Source organism: Antechinus flavipes, chromosome 3, assembly GCF_016432865.1.
Source record: "Antechinus flavipes isolate AdamAnt ecotype Samford, QLD, Australia chromosome 3, AdamAnt_v2, whole genome shotgun sequence".
Taxonomy (NCBI): domain Eukaryota; kingdom Metazoa; phylum Chordata; class Mammalia; order Dasyuromorphia; family Dasyuridae; genus Antechinus; species Antechinus flavipes.
The window spans coordinates 114731263-114747561 of record NC_067400.1 but is presented as its reverse complement, the minus strand read 5'-3'; positions in this window follow the sequence as shown (position 1 = coordinate 114747561).

The following is a 16299-nucleotide window of genomic DNA, read 5'->3' as shown; positions in this document are numbered from 1 at the left end:
TTATTACGATTACTATTGTTGGTGATGATGATGTGGTGGTGGCAGTGATGGTTGTGGTAGTGGTTTTATTGTGATTATTGCATGTCAGGATCCTTCTACTCCTTTGACACAGGTAAACAATATAGAACTGACTTTACATTTGCACAGCAGCTCCCCCACATGTGGATCAGATAAACCTAAAAGTAGATTGTACATTGCAAAGAAATTATGGTACTCAGGGCCATAAACCAAGTTGAAGTGAAAGAAAAAAAAAGGGGGGGGGAGAGTGGTGAAATGATGAGGAAGACAATTCTTTTCCTTTCATTGTTAGACATTAAAGAGTGGAATAGACATCAGTATGTACCCAAATATACCTGGCACAAAATTGTAGCTAATTATAGTTAAGTAGAATCATTTCAAAATAGCTAAGATGGCTAAAGCATCTTAAAGGCATTGTTATTATTCTAGTCTTATGTCTTCACAGTCTCGGAGCTACCTCCCCGCCTCTGACTTATGCAATTTTATCTAGTCAGTTGCCAAGTTCTATTGATTCTGTCCCTAAAACTCATCTCAAATCTCCTTTTCACTCATAAAGAAACAAACTCTAGTTCAAACTCTCTTTGGCTAGCATCTATCCTACCACAAAAGCCTCCAAATTGATCTACCTGACATCAGTATTGCCTATTCTTCAGTACATCCTTCTAGCTTCTGCAAAAAACATTTTTCTTTCAACACTAGTCAAGACAACTCACTCCTAAGCACAAAAATATTTGTGAGTACCTATATCTCTGGATTAAAATATAAACTTATTATTTAATATTTAAAATTCTTCACAATCTAGGTACAACTTCTCCTTTTAGGTTTATTTCTTTCTCAGTCTGAAAAAGCCAGCCAAATGGCCTACTTATCTATTCCCCATATGTAGTATTCCATCTCTGGTCTCTGTGGCAAGACTATCTTCCAAGGCTATCCTTGGAATTTTCTCTTTACTTATTTTAGCCTCTTGAAATCCCTTCAAACTCAGGTTAAGTATCATCTCTTATGGGATACCTTTTTAATCTTAACCAAAATCAACAATTTGATATGTTCCTCCCTCCCCTAATCATAAAACTGTATTTTATATTCACTTTTTCCTATTTTGTGTCTCCCAGGAGAGTATGGGCTCTTCGGGTGGGGTTAGGAAGGGGAAATATTTTATTTTTATTTCTTTATATCCAGTGCTTAGTACCTATTAAACACCTGATAAATAAAGACACTGGTCTGGGTTGCAAAACAATATTTTTTGCAATACCTAGTGCTAATAATAGCAGAGACTGATGAAATTGATTCTGAAAATTCTCATCTATTTAACTAATGGGAAAGAAGTATATCAAGAACTATGTTGGTAACTGGAAAAAGAAACAATCCTTACCATGAAGAATTTTACAATGCATTTACATATGAAATCAGTTACATAGCTTATACCAGCAAAGAGAAAAGCAAAAAAAGAAACAAAACTAAAAAAAAGATGCAAAATAAATATATACATATTGACAAAACATAAAGTACATAAGTGATCAGAAAACAATCAGAAAATGTTTCCTAGAGAAAATCACTTTTTCAGCAAAATGCATGATAATTTGTAAGTAGTATATGGTGTAGGAAAGGAGAAGACATTTTCTTCACTTTATCAGGATTACAATTCACCTCAGATCATCAACTTTTCCTTCTAATAATTAGATTATGAACTTATAGGTTACTGAGTTCCTATATATTTTAAAGATGACTTCATAACCACTTTGAAAAAGGGGAAAAAAACAAGAAATTCATCCAGCATATTAAAGAATATTTATTTTCTGTTGATAAATGTTATGGAAAAGAAATACATGGTATAATCCATATTCACATAGAAATTGCTTAATAAAAAACAATATACAAGTGTCTCACCTACTTCATTCCATACTAAGGTGGATGGTACATGTGATGCTATGTCCAAAGTCATATCTTTGGTCTTACCATCAAAGATACCATTCTACTGCCATGTTAAATAAACTCAGGAATTTTGTTGTCTAAACTTGAATTATCATTCCATCTCTCTTCCATATCTTTATTCTCTCTAAACTTATTCTTAATCTTTACTGCAATTTTACTTCATCTTCATGCAAATGCAAAAATTTTTAACATTTCTTAAATGTTAAGTTTCAAGTTCTCTACTTCCTTTCTGCCCCGCCCCTTTATTGTATGGAACAAAAAATTATAATTTATTTATTTTTAATGAATATTACATTATGAATCATGTTGGGAGGGAAAAGTCATTGGAGAGGAAAAAACAGAAAAAAGAAATGAACATAGCATATGTTGATTTACATTTAGTTTCCTTAGGTCTCTTTTGGGATGCAGATGGCATTTTCTGTCCAAAGTCTACTGAGATTGCTTTGGATCACTGAACTACTGAGAAGAACCATTTCTTTCATAGTTGATCATTGCACATTCTTCCTGTTATTAAGTAGAATGTATTCCTGGTTCTGATGTAAATCTTTATAGGCCTTTATAGGTTCATCATTTTTTAATAGATAATCTATTTCACTGATATATCATCTATTTCTTAGCCAGTATCAAATGCTTTTGATGATGGCTGCTTTATGATATTGTTTTAGGTTTGGTACTGCTAAGCCACCATGCCTTGTATTTTTTCCCATTAATTCCCTTGATATTCTTGACCTTTTACTCTTCCAGATGTATTTTGTTATTATTTTTTCTAGTTATATAAAATAATATTTTGCAGTTTGATTGGTATGGCATTGAACAAATAAAACAGTTTAGGCAGAATTTGTCCTACCCATAAGCAATTGATATTTTTTCCAGCTTCTCTCCCTTATAAATAATGCTTGCTGTTTTTAAGAAAAGCTCCTTTTATCCCTATGCTCTCAAGTATTTTTAATAGGAATAGGTACTGTATTTTGTCAAAAGCTTTTTCTGCATCTATTGAGATTACCATATGATTCTGCTGGTTTTATTATTGATGTGGTTGATTATGGTAATGATTTTCGTGATATTGAACCAGCCTTATATTCCTGACATAAATCCCACTATGTCATAATGTTTTATCCTGCTGATACATTCCTGAAATCCTTTTGCTAATATTTTATTTAAAATTTTTGCATCAATATTCATTAGGGAGAGTATTCTGTAATTTTCTTTCTCTGTTTTGGCTCTTCCTGGTTTAGGTATCAGTGCCATGTTTGTGTCATAAAAGAAATTTGGGAGGACTCCTCCTTTACCTATTTTTCTAAATAGTCTACATAATATTGGAATTAATTGTTTAATGTTTGGTAGAATTGATTGTTTAATGTTTGGTAGAATTCACTGGTGAATTCATCTGGCCTTGGGGCTTTATTCTTTAGCAGTTCATTAATGGCTTGTTAAAATTATTTTTTCTAAAATAGGACCGTTTATGTAATTTATTTCTTCTTTTGTATTTTATATTATGAGCAATTTATATTTTTGTAAATATTCATTTCAATTATACTGTTGGATTTGCTGCCACAAAGTTGGGCAAAATACTTCCTAATTATTGCTTTAATTTCTTTTTCATTTGTGCCAAGTTCACCCTTTTCATTTTTGTTGCTGGTAATTTGTTTTTTTCCCTTTGTTTATTCTAATCAAATTAACCACAAGTTTATATATTTTGTTGGTTTGTTCATAAAACAACTCTTAGATTTATTAATTAGGTCAACAGTTTTCTTAGTTTCAATTTTATTAATCTTTCTTTTGAGTTTCAGAATTTCTAATTTGCTATTTAATTGGGCCTTTTAATTTGTTCTTTTCCTAGCTTTTTTAGGTGCATGTACAATTCGATGATATCCTCTTTATATTATTTATGTTTCTATTTAGAAATATAAAAGTTTCCCTAAAAGCTGCTTTGGCTAACCCTGTTTTTTTTTTTCAACTGAAGCATAATAAATTCTTTTCCAGCCTTTTATCTTTACTCTGTATGTGTTTCTCTGTGTCAAATATGTTTCTTGTAAACAACATCTTGTAGGATTCCATTTTTTTAATCCTGTCTGTTATTTGCTTCAGTTTTATGGAAGAGTTCATGACATTCACATTCACAATTCTGCTTACCAGCTCTGTATTTCCCTCAATCCTATTTTCTCCCTTGTATATACATTTGTCTTCATTTCCCTAAATTTCTGTCCTCTTAATAGTTTCCTTTCTTTCTTTTTTTTTTTTTTTGGCACATCTCACCCATTGCCTTATCTTCTGTTACTCCTTCTCTCTTCTCTTACTTTTTTTTTCCCTAGTGTTTCTCCTCTCCCTTCTATCCAATCCCTCCTTTTTCTTTCTTTTTTCTCCTCCTATTTCTTTATGGGGTTAAATAAATCTCTATACCCAAATGAATGCTTATGTTTTTCCCTCTTAGAGCCAAAAATAATGAGATTACACTTCAGACAATGCTCATCCCCTTTCCTTCTTTATTTCAATGTATCTGTTTTATGTGAGCTAATTTGTACTATTATACCTCCCATTTCTTCTCCTTCCAGTACAGGCCTTTGTCCACTCTTTAATGTTTTTTTCTTTGATATCACCACATCAGAGCCCATTCACAAGCACACTTTCCATCCATGTGATGCCCCCCTCTATCTGCCCCAATAATAGTTAGAGTGCTTAAGAGTTACAGACATGATTTTCCCATCTAGGGGGGAAAGCAGTTTAACTTTTAAATAACATATATTTTTCCCTGTTAACCTTTCTATGCTTCTCTTGAATCCTGTGTTTAAAGATTAAATTTTCTATCTAGTTCTGTGTTTTCAATAGAAATAATTGAACATTCTTATTTCATAGAATATCCATCATCTCCCTTGAAAGATGTTGCTCAGACTCACTGGGTAGTTCATTCTTGATTGTAACCCTAGACCTTTTGCCTCACAGAATAAAGTATTCCAGACCCCCTGATACTTTATTTTAGAAGCTGCTAGATCCTGTGTAATCCTGACTGTTGTTCCTTAATATTTGAATTGGTTTTGTCTGAAGTAACAATATTTTTTACTTGAGATTGCAGTTCTGTAGTTTAGCAACAATGTTCCTTGGGGTTGTCCTTATAGGTTATCTTTCTAAAGGCAATCAGTGGATTCTTCCAATGATTATTTCCCCCTTATTTATAGAATATTGTTTTTTTTCCTTAATAATCTTTTGATGAATGCTATCCAGGCTCTTTTTTTGGTCATGACCTTCAGGTAGACCAATAATTTTAAAGTTGTCTCTTATGGATCTATTTTTCAGGTTTGCTCTTTTTCCAATGAGGTATTTTACATTTTCTTCCACTTTTCCCCATTCTTTTTAGTTTGTTTGACTGATTCTTGATATTTAATAGAGTAATTAGCTTCTATTTACCCCATTCTAGTTTTTAATTGTGATTTTATTCAGATAGCTACTGTGTCTCTTCTTCCTCTTGAAGATGTTGTTTTCTTCAGTGGATTTTTTTTTTTTTGCATTTGGCTAATTTTAATTTTTAAGTAATTGCTTTCCTTTTCCAATTGTTGACTCTCTCTTGCACATCTCTCATTTCTTTTCTCACTTTTCTACTTCTCTTATTTGCCTTTTAATGTCTTTTATAAGCACTTCCAGGAAGTGTTTTTGGGCTTGATACCAATTCATATTACTCTTGCAGATTTCCTCTGTTGGCATTATGGCCTCATTTGAGTTAGTGTTTTGATCTTCTCTGTCACCATAATAGCTTTCTATGGATGTGGTTATTTTTGTTTATTGATCATTTTCTTTACTTTTCTTTTGATATTTCCTCTTTTTTTAAAAAAATTTTTATGGTTGAGCTCTGCTCCTGGGATAAAGGAGGCACTGCCTTAAGCTTCCTGTGCACTCTGAGCTTTGGCTTTGAGGACAAGATCCTTTATGTTTGCAGGGAATAGCTTTGCCTGCTCTTTTGAGGTAACAGCATGGTTTCCCAGAATTTGCCTTCTAAACTGGGACTGAGAGGCTTCCCCACTGATACGCCCCTCTAATGAGTCAGGATGAAGCATCTTAGTTTCTGATGTGCTGTGATTAAGTCTCTCTCATGGGCTTTTCAGACAGAGTCTGTCTGTCTTGGCTGAACACCCTTCTCACCCTAGTAAGACTGAACTTTCTTGAAGTTTTTCTAATACATCTTGAACTGGAGAGTGATTTCATTCTATCACTCTTTTCAGATACTTGGTTTCATATGGTTTTGAAGGGAAATTGGAAGAGTTTAAGCTTCAGTCCTCCATCTTGACTCCATCCCAGGAACAGCTGCTTTTCTTCTCTTGAGAAAAAAGAGTCTTATAGAATATACATGTCTAGTCATACAATGCATTTCCATAGTAGTCATTTTGCAACAAAAACACAGAAAGGTTGAAAATATTTCAATCTGCATTCAAACATTGGTTTTCTGTCTGTAAGTGGAACCTATTTTTCATTGTAAGTCTTTTGGAAGTGTTTTGCATCATTATATTCCTGATTATAGTGAAGTTGGTCACAATTCATTATCATATAATATTGTTGTTATTTTGTAAATTATTCTCTTGTTTCTACTCATTTTCATTTGCAACAATTCATATAATTCTTTCTATGTTTTTTTTCTGAAAGTTTTGTGCTCATCATTTTTTTCTGGAACAATCATATATGAAAAATAGTTTAGTCATCCCCCAATTTATGGTCATCTCTTCAATTTCTAATTCTTTGACATAAAAAAGAACTGTCAAAAATATTTTTGTATATATAGATCCTTTTTTTCCTTTCATCTCTTTGGCTTATAGACTTAGTAATGGTATTGTTGTGTCAAAGACACAATTTCAATTGTGGATCAGTTCACAACTCTACCAACAGGAGATTAATGTCCCAGTTTTCATACATTCCTTTCAACTTACAGCATTTTCCTTTTCTATCATACTAGCTAATATGAATGGTGTGAGATGGTACTTCAAAGTTATTTTAATAATAATTTCTCTAGTCAATAATGATTTAGAGCATTTTATATGACTAAATATAGCTTTACTTTCTTCATCTGTGAACTGCTTATTCATCTCCTTTGAGTAGGAAAATAGTTTTTATTCTTATAAGTTTGAATCTGTTCTCTACATAGCTACAAAGGACTTTGGAGGGACATTTTCTTTGCCTAATTTTTCAAATAGTTTATATACTTTTGAAATTATGTTTGATAGAATTGGCTTGGGATTCCATTTTATTAGGGAGATCACTGATGGTTTGTTTAATATCTTTTTCTAAGATAGGTTTTTTAAGTATTTTGCATTCTTTCCCATTAGTTTGGATAATATACAGTAAATATTTACCCATTTCTACTAGATTCTTAGGGGTTCTATTTGTTCTTTTGGTATGTAATTGGGCAAAATAGCTTTTAATGATTGCTTCAATTTCATTGTCATTTGTTATAAATATGCACTTTTCATTTTTAGTTTCAAGTATTTTTTTATAAATAGGATTTCAAATTTGGTTTTTAATAGGGGATTTTTAATTTTTTTTTTTTTTGTAATTCACAGGCATACCAAATACATTTATCTACTCTTTCTCTACTTTATTGATGTGATCATTGAAAGCTATAAAATTTCCTCTAAATACTGCTTTATTTGCATCCCAAAGATTTTGGTATGTTATCTCATGTTTTTCATTCTCTTTTATGAAATTATTTATCATTTCTATTATTTGTTCTTTGACCCACTCATATAAGATTATTTAGTTTTCAACTATTTTTTAAACTATGTTTCCATGGTCCTTTATTAAATGAATTATGCATATTATTACATTATATATATATGCATATTGATACATTATGATTTGGAAATGATGGATTAAATGTTTCTACTTTTCTACATTTGGTTTTGATATTTTTATGTCTTAACATATGACCAATTTTTGTGAAAATACCATATACAGCTGAGAAAAATTATATTACTTTTTTCTTCCCTTCAATTTTCTTTAGAGATCTATCATATCCAACTTTTCTAAACTCCTATTCATTTCTTTAAATTTTTATCTTGTTTATCTTAAAGTTAGATTTATCTAGTTCTGAGAAGAAAAGTTGAAGTGCCCCAATAGTATAATTTTACAACTTCTTTCAGTCACTTATTATGGTCCTTTCAACTTTGTCGTCTCCTCCTCTCTCTCCCATCCCAAACTCAAAAAGTCTGCTTTGCTTCTTACAACTACTTTTTAAATCCTCCCTACTTTCTATCAGTATCCCCTTCTTAACTTTTTCTATTCCACTCTATTTTCTTTCTACACTAAGATAGATATTTATGCCCAATTGAGAGGTTATGTTATTTTTTTTTGAGGGAATTCAGATGACAGTAAGATTCAATGATTGCCAGGCAATACCACTCCAATCTTCCTCTTTTATGTGAAATAATTTTCCTACTTTCTCCTTTCCTTTCCCCCTTCTACTAATACTTTTTCTTTGCCATCATTTTATTTCTTTTTCAAAATCATCACTCATAGTCATCTTACCATCACCTCATTTAATACTCCTTTTAATCTCCTTTTTTCTTTGATTTTTCTTGATTTTCCTTGATAATTTCTTGAAAGATGATTTCTAGGCACTTTTGTTGATCATTTCTTTCAGATGGTGCAGTGATTTTCAAATTATTTCCTTGATCTACTTTTGTCAGTTGCTTTTCCAATGAGATATTTAACATTTTTATCACCTTTTCCCATGCTTTTAGTTGTATTTCTATTATCGCCTGTCTCACAGATTCATTAGCTTCCATTGCCCAATTCTAACTTTTAAAGAATTATTTTCTTTAGTGAGCCATTGTATTTCCTTTGATATTTGGCTAATTCTGTTTTTAAAGCATTCTTTTCTTTGGTGGAATTTTATACCTCTTTTACAAAGTTTTCATTTCTCTTTTCATGATTTTCTTGCATTATTCTCATTTCTTTTTCCAATTTTCCCCCACATTTCTTATTTGATTTTCAAAATACTTATTAAGCTCTTTTAGGAATTCTTGTTGGTTTTGTATTTCTGTAAAATTTTCATCTTTTTTTGAGTCTTTGCTTGGGGTTCCATTGACATCATTATCTTCTTCTGGGTTTGTGTCTTGGTCTTCCCAATCACCACAGTAACTTGTGGTCATCACGTTCTTTTTTATTGTTGTCATTATTGTTGTTTGATCATTTTTCCAGTGCATTTATTGATTTTTAACTTTATGTTAAAGTTGTGCTCTGCAACAGGAATGGAGGGGAGACTGTCTCAAGCTTCACGGCTTTATTGCTGCTTGTTTTCAGAACTAGTTCTGAGAGTCTTTAGGTTTTTGGTGTTTCCAAGGTGGTGTGATTTAATGAGAGGCATGGTCACTATTTTCCTAGACTCTGTTCTTTAGCCAGGAAGGTATTTTGTTTCCCTGTAGCTATCAGAACTAGCACTCTTCCTGAGTCTGGGATTATAACCAAATCTCTATTCTTCTGCAGCTTTAATTGGGACTCTAGGGGTGACCACAATCATTCTTCTCAACCATGGAATATTTTCAATTTTAAGAAAACTTAAGAGGTTAGCAGAAGAAACCTTACACTAGGATGGAGGCCTAATCAATGTTCATACACAAAACAATGGCACCCAAAATGTTTGTGGCAGCCCTGTTTGTAGTGGCTAGAAACTGGAAAATGAATGGATGCCCATCAATTGGAGAATGGTTGAATAAATTGTGGTATATGAATGTTATGGAATATTGTTGTTCTGTAAGAAATGACCAATAGGATGAACACAGAGAGGATTAGCGAGACTTACATGAACTGATGCTAAGCAAAATGAGCAGAACTAGGAGATCATTATATACCTCAACAATGATACTGTATGAGGATGTAGTCTGATGGAAGTGGATTTCTTCGACAAAGAGATCTAACTCAGTTTCAATTGATCAAGGATGGACAGAAGCAGCTACACCCAAAGAAAGAACACTGGGAAATGAATGTAAACTGTTTGCATTTTTGTTTTTCTTCTCGGGTTATTTATACCTTCTGAATCCAATTCTCCCTGTGCAACAAGAAAACTGTTTGGTTCTGCACACATATATTGTATCTAGGATATACTGTAACCTATTCAACATGTAAAGGACTGCTTGCCATCTGGGGGAGGGGGTGAAGGAAGGGAGGGGAAAAATCAGAACAGAAGTGAATGCAAGGGATAATGTTATAAAAAATTACCCTGGCATGGGTTCTGTCAATAAAAAGTTATTTAAAAAAAACCAAAAAAACAAACAAACAAACAAACAAAAAATGGCACCACAAGCAGCAACAGCTTCAGGAACTCAGATCTCATAGAGAGTAAGGGGGTCAGAAAACTGATCATATAGAGATTACCAGACACCTTTTAATGGCACTGGGCACAATCACTGTTGATTGCAACACTTTTAACCAAACACAGTTCTGGTTCACAGTTACAGAGCAGAAAGTAGAGCAGGGAGTCAGTCACAAGGGAAGAGGGGACCTATTCATGCTACCAAACTGAACACTAGCACTTAGAGCTGCAGATAAACAAGCAACCTTCTTAGAGAAAATCCACACATGTTGGAAGGAATGTGAGGAAATAGTAGAAATTATACATTGTTAGGAGAGTTGTGAACTCATCCAACTACTGCAGAGCAATTTGTAGCAATGCCCAAAAGGCTGTAAAACTCTGCATAACCTTTGCCACTAGCAATACTGTGACTAGATCTATACTACAAAGAGGTAACAAAAACAAAATAGACCTACATGTACAAGATATTCATAAGGGCCCCTTGCTTGTGGTGGCAAAGAACTGAAAAAAAATGAGGGAATGCCCACCAATTGGGGAAGAGCTGAACAAATTATGTCATATAATTGTTAAAGAGCACTATTGTACTATGGCAAAATGCAAGGAGGTAGTTTCAGAAAAAGAAAGAAAAAACATTGCAATACAGTACAAAGTGTTGTAAAATGAAATGAAAAAACTGAGAGATCATTTTACACAATAACAGCAATGTTGTAGTGATGATCAACTGTGAAAGACTTAGTTATTCTGATTAATGCAATGATCCAAAAAGTTCATGGTGAAAGTGCAATCCACCTCCAGAAAGAAAGCTAATGAACTCTGAATGCAAATTGAAGTATAAGGATCTTTTTAAATTATCTCTTGCTTCATAAAATATTGTTAATATATAAATGTTTTGCATTATTTCACACACAATATATATATATATATACAATCGATTTCATATTGCTTATCTTCTCAGTGGGTAGAAAAGAGAGGAAGTCGGGGCAGCTAGGTGGCACAGTGGATAGAGTACTAGTCCTGAAGTCAGGAAGACCTGAGTTCAAATCTGGTCTCCAACACTTAACACTTCCTAGCTGTGTGATCCTGGGTAAGTCACTTAACCCCCATTGCTTCAGGGGAAAAAAAGAGAGGAAGAGAGAGGAAGTTTTTTGGAACTCAAATTTTTGAAATGAAATAGCATTAAAATAAATAATTAATAATTTTTAAAAGAAAATTAACATTCATTCTAAAGAGATACTTAAATTCTAATGAACTGATAAATGCTAATATTTACAGTGAGGTCCTGATTTCTACACCTTGAACATTATTTATTCTTATGTAATATTAGGTCAATGTGGTTTTTTAATTATTTATGTCTCTATCTATCTATATGTATTATGTGTCTACATTTAGAATACCCATAATTAAGGGATTATGCCTTCTTAGTGTAAAAATACAAAGTTCTTTACAGAAGAGTTAATTTGAAAAGCTCTATTTCTAAATATGTCTCTATCATATATATATACCAGACTGATTCCTTCACTCCCCTTTGTTTAGTTTCTTCTTCATATCTCTATTTTCCATGTGATTACTTTTAAAAACTAGTTTATCAAAACAAAAAGAAACAAAACTTTACTTGTTCATAAACTAATTTGGAAAATACCTATTCAAGATTTTCTTTTTGAAGAAAAATTAAAACTTTACTTTGAAAGTTTTAGTGTAACCTTGATTCCCAGGCTTAGCTGGAAACTAAGAAAATAAAGGTTCACTACTTATTAATCAGCTTTAAATCTGATGAATAATATGTACAACCTCTCTGACATATGGTGGGGTTTGCAGCAAGTTTGGCATAATTGTTTCACTTAATAAACACCTGATTAGCATTGTTTAACAGGTTTGGAGTGCATGAAAACAGTCAAATAGCCACATTCTGTCTATTTAATTCCTCATTAGCAGCCTTATATTCACTATATTTGACAGACCGTATACCAGTCTTGACACAAGGTGACCTCTTGCAAGGACCCGTTCATCACCTTCAGTCTGTCATAAATGGAGTCAGTAAAAATGTCAATGTGAATGTGACATCATCCAAGACTTTATCTGGTACCCTGAAGGTTATTTTATGTTTGTGTGTGTTTATACACATACACACACACACATATATATATACATATATATGTGATATTTTCATCATAGAAATTATGAAATTGTGTGTAGTAACAGATGAAATGGTGGTAATAAAACCCAGGGAGTTATATAGGAAAAGGCCTTGAGTTTTAATATATCTAATTTTAATAAAGTATCTAACCAGTCGATAAAATACAGCACCAGTCTTTCCATTCCTATACATCATGAGATAAAATGATCGACAACATGAAAAGATTACTAAATGATGCCATAAAAAGAAAGATAATTGTGGGTAATTAATAAGTAACCAGATACACCATCCATTAGCTATTTTTACTCCTGTGTACTCCTGTGTACTGTCTGAGTTTCCATTCTTTCAAAAAGATTTAGATGAGAAGGAACTAGGTAAGATTTTAGAGGTGGATTAGTATTGAGTCCAAGTCCTTGGGGAAAAAAATAATTCCTCAGTTTTTTTAAACTTGTGTTTTCTCTTGATTTAAGTAAAAGAATTCAAGAAAATTTCAAGGAAACCCTCATTTAACAATTGTCATTCCAATAAATTATCTTTAACAAAGAAGAATATCTTGTTTGAATCTCTAAATCAATTATATACATTTATATTCTTTTTATTGACATGATTATTTACTTGAAGAGTAGCTTGATCCACATATATCTTATTTTAGGAAATAAAATAGATATGTAGTTTCTGCAGTGGTTCTATTATCTTTTCCTAGAAAATGGTCTAAAATAATTTTATTTTTCATCATTTCTAACATAGAGAGTTGAAATTTGTATTTGCATATATATATATATATATATATATATACTTATATACATATATGTATGTATATGTATATACACACACACACACAATTATTATTTCTGTGAATCCTCTCACAACAAGCATGTGAAATAGATATTCTCAGTCTTTTTATCCCATTTTATAGGCAAATAAATTGAAAAGCAGAGAAATTAAAGTAACTTGTCCATGGTACAAAACAAATAAATATTTACCAAGCAATTTATATATCAAGTATTCTTATAACATTCAGACTCTCACTATGTCCCCTGAGTCAAAAAAGCTTATCAAATACCAATTAAAATAAAGTAACAATTGATGCATTGGCCTCATAAATCCCCCAAATTAGATAACATAGAAATAATTTAAAATTAATAATTTGACTTGAATATGGCTTCAAAAGATTATAATTGCTATATTTTAAAGGACACAAGCAAAATATTTTATCACTACATTTTGTGTTATTTATAAAATATATTATAAATGGCTCAGCATTACAAGAATCATTCACCTAAACTATTTTTGGGAGAAAATGTGTCTTTATTACAGTTTCTCTAATGCTATCAGTTATTTTTCTTTTACCTTTTTGTATCTTGCATATTTTAGATTTCATAATTTCAAATAGTATAGTTAAACATCTTCTCCCCTTTGCTCCCAAACTAATAAAAAAGAGATTGAGAGCCACTACAACCCTAAGGACCTTCAGAGAGAAAGAAATGAAAGTTGTCAGTAAATTCTGCTACCTCGGCACTAATGCATGTGCTGAGCAACTAAGTAATAGAAAATAATATAAGAATACTATTTTGACCCTAAGAGACAGTTTATCACTATGTGTTGTCCAAAGTGGCTTAGAGACCCAGATAGAGGTATATGTCAATTTCCCTCCAATGCTTAGTATAGTCTAAGTTTGCCTTTTCTTCAGTCAATTTATGCCTAAACTTTTGAATTTAGACAAGAAAGAGTGATGAAGTTGTTCACTATGGAATGAAGGAAGGAAGGAAGGAAGGAAGGAAGGAAGGAAGGAAATTGTTACACATTTATATATGCTTGCTTGTAATATAATCTTTTCCCCATGCATTCATTTATTACTGCACAGACACCATCTAAATCAGTCTGTCTGGATTGTTCATTTAACAACCAGATCTAAAAAAAAAAAAAAAGAAAAGAAAAGAAAAAATAAAGAAAGAAATATGAAGCCACAACAAACTTTTAAGTTTAACCTGCACGATTAACATTTACTCCTGTACTTTGTTATCTTTGAACAGTCAAAGGGGGGAGGGATGTCAAGCCTTATTTCTAATTTATTTCTAAGTTTTATGTTTCTAATTTCTAAAATTTCTAAACTATATGTTTTCACAATGAAAATTTGACAATCTGTTTTCAAAAGCTGGTTTTAGCAGACTATGGCATATTGTATTTCTTCCAAGTCTAGGATTTGCATCTCCAACTATCTACTATTCATTTTTACCTGGTTGTCAGACTCATTGGCACCTTTAAATAATAATACAATTTCCCACCTAAACGTGTCCATACTCCAAACATGCCTATTTCTGGAATCACCATCCTTTCAGCATCCATGTTCTAAAATGAATTATCTTTGACTCTTTCCTGCCCCTAACACAACCTCTTACCAAACTCTGACAAATCTAAAAGGCTGTACATCTTAAAATCTGCATTCTTTCCTGTAACTTCATTACCATTATACTTGTTAAATCTCTAATCTAGAATATGATACTATCTCCTAACTGGTCTCCCTGGTCCAAGTACTCCCTCCCCTTCTAGTCAATCACTTAAATAGCTCCCAAATATAGCCATTTCATTAATCAAAATTATCGCTGATTTTTCCCCTAAAGACAATTATAGTTATTTGTACATATTTCCAAAAGTTTTATCAGATTACATTAGGTACCGGAGCTGTAATATGTCATCATTTGTATGTATGTGCATGTACAGTAAGCATATATAATTTATAATGTATATATGTAAATAACAGTGTCTTGCATTTAATTGGCATTTAGTCAATTTTTATTGATTTAAGTTTTAGACTAAATGTAAATCCCTTATCCTGACATATAAGGCTCCCCACATTCTGTGTTTCTTTACTTTCTAAGCTTATTTCATTTTATCACTTTCATTTCTTCTGCCTTGTATCCAAATTGAATTACTGTGTTCTTAGTGAGATTTGCATTACTTCCTTTCTTCTCTCTCCTCTGAATTCAGTCTGTCCCCCAAGCCTGGAATTTAATTATTCTTAATCTTTTGCTTCAGGCTTTATCTCAGTTGCCATTTCTTTCATTTCATCTTCTCTGACAATCCAGGTAAGAATTATCTTTATCCTCTGGCTTTCCTACAGCACTTCGGATCCTTTCTTTGCCCCGTTGTGTTCCACCATATACCGTGGTCATTTGTATAGATATCATAGTACCCTTAGTAGAATGACGAACTCCCAAGGGCCAGTGACTATGTTTGTTTGTTTATTTTTCCAATTTTTTGTCTGTAGCTACAGCTTTAACACAAAACATTAGCACAGTGGATAAATATTAAATGTTTATTCAATTAAAATTATACCTATCCAGTAATTTGAATTATCAAATATCTTCTTTTACAGAATTATAGATTTAGGAGACAGAATGGACCTGAGAGACCATCAAGTTCAAAACTCCCTTACCCCCATTTTATAAGGCATAGAGATATAATGACTTATACAGGATTCAGGATTAGCAGTTTTTCAAAAAAGGGAATTTGACTCCAAATCCAGTCCTCTTCATGAGTATATGATATAACTGCAAAATTTCCTTAATTATTAAATATTTTACCTATATTAATAAAAGAGTGGATTTAAATTACCAAGATGAACAAAACAATTAACTAAGTAAAGTAATTTAAATCATAGTAAATATCTGTCACGATAGTTCTAAAGGTCATTTTCATTTGTTACTAGTCTTTAGTTGACTGATTCTAACTTCATGTACCCTTAATTAATTATTATTTATATTTCAGAAAATATTCTTACTCTCAAACTATTTTTGAATATTGAAAAATCTAAAAAAAATTCAATCCTTTTTTCTATTTTAGTAGCCTTTTCTCCAGATTCAATTCTTTGAATATTCTTCTTTTTTACATATCAATGATATATTTAGTTTTTATTGGTCTTTCA